This window comes from Poecilia formosa, unplaced genomic scaffold, assembly GCF_000485575.1.
Source record: "Poecilia formosa unplaced genomic scaffold, Poecilia_formosa-5.1.2 Scaffold60, whole genome shotgun sequence".
Classification (NCBI taxonomy): Eukaryota; Metazoa; Chordata; class Actinopteri; order Cyprinodontiformes; family Poeciliidae; genus Poecilia; species Poecilia formosa.
In genome coordinates, this window is record NW_006799999.1 from 1,051,310 (window position 1) to 1,053,331 (window position 2,022).

The following is a 2,022-nucleotide window of genomic DNA, read 5'->3' on the forward strand; positions in this document are numbered from 1 at the left end:
GTGTGTGGTGTGTGTGTGTGTATGTGTGTGTGTGCATGCATGTGTGGTGTGTGTGGTGTGTGTGTGTGTGGTGAAATGTGTGGTGATAGGTGCAAGGAAACAAATAGAATTGGACATTGTTTTAACCTTTTTACCCTTCAACTTGTATGGCGGGTCAAATTGACCCATAACAGTACGTCTGTAACAAATGGACCTAGGGGGGGCTGCAAGTGTGTAAAATGAACCATTTTCATTTTATACACAGAGTGCACCTATTAAGACAAATAGAAAAAGTTTCATGCAGAAAAAATACTTCTATTTTTTTTTTATTTTTAAACTTTGAAACGGGTCAAATTGACCCGGAACATAACAGGAGGGTTAAACAATTTCTGCTTTTTCATAACCAATCATGAGATTAAAGTAGATATGATATTTGTGTAACTTTATTGTGTGAACCTTTTAATGGACTACTTGTAAAAGAGGCAATAACAACGACTGTTTTGTGTTTTGGTATTAACTGCTTGCTGTGTTCCTTGTTGCTGAAAAGCTGTGAGGTCCTTCACAAAACCAAACAACCACATACCTAAAATAAACTGCTCCAATGGAAAAATCAAAATGGACTTTTTCAACTTTATATCGTGGTATAATGTGACTCCCTTATCAGAATCACACACAAAGAGTTGCTTTTATTCTTTTATGGCTGTTTGAGAAATCCTTGAATCTCCCATTGCAGCCATTCAGAGGAGTTTAAACGCTTGCTCTGATCAAGAACGATTGTAAACGGTTTACTGAAAAACATCGTTGCTGCTGGCGGAGTGTCAAAAACACCAGAAGCTTCAGAATAAGCTTAAAGGGACAGAGCCCCAATTTCAAAGATTCAAATTACAGAATCAAATTTGTTTTAAGTTATGTTTGACATGTGCAGCATTTTCTACTGAAGGTAAAACAATTACCTTATTGTGCTGTGAAATGGCTCTGTATGTCTGTAAAATACATAATACTGCTCCTTAAAGTAATTGTTCTTTTTAATGTTCATGCACTTAATTCTCAGTTATCATGATCTTTATTTTGTCAAAGAGCAGAATATTTCAAATTCATTGCTTGCTTATGCAAGTATCGAAAGACCCCAAGGATCCATTACCAGCTTTAGACTCTTCGTGACTATTTAGTGCATCACACACTTCTGATGAGAACACCGACAAGGCTTTATGAAAAGCATGCAGTAACTACCTGGGTGAGCATATAGATTATTTACATTCAATAAAACCATCTCAGGGTCGATGCCTCATCCATGTAGGCGGGTAGACAATGGTAATATAATGTGAACACAATACTGAGTGTGTGTAAACTAAAATGGAAAAAAAAAAGTTACAGAGTTCCTAAATGTCTAAATTACTTTAAATAAAATATTCAGTGAATAAAGCTGAATTCTACCCCTGGCTATAAATTGCAATGAAAAATGAGAGAAATTAATAGATTAGTGTTGTCTAATAGCCTTCATCAGTTTCCACCTGCAGAATAAATTTCATGTTCTCTGGTGCAAAAGCATTTGAGATGAGAGGAAAGGGTTCAGGGGTGTTTGTAGACTGATCGTACACTAGCTGTGGCTCACCTGTTTCTTTGCAACGTGAAGCATCAGAATTTAGAAAAATGGGCAGGAGATCACCGTGGAAGAAGAAAGCCATTATAAAGCCATTTACCAGACAGCTCCCTGTACAGTAGCTAGGTAATGAACGGTGTTCAGCTGAAGAGTTCATTCTCAGAGGAGGGCTGCATTTACCACTTCCATTGAGGCCAGTGGAAAAACAAAGGATTACCCAAGATACAGCAGAGACAGGCTTCATTTCGTGGCACAGTGTGTCTTGTCTACAATGCCAACTCTTCCTTCCAAAATCAAATAAAAGATTGCTGTCACTGCCGCTTGAAAGAAGGAGTTAATGCCACGCGGTAATGTATAGTATGTGTTAAATCAAGTGGAAATAATTGCCTTTCATGCAGAAGCACAAAAACTGTAAAATTGAGTTGCCAGTGTAGGTTTGTGCT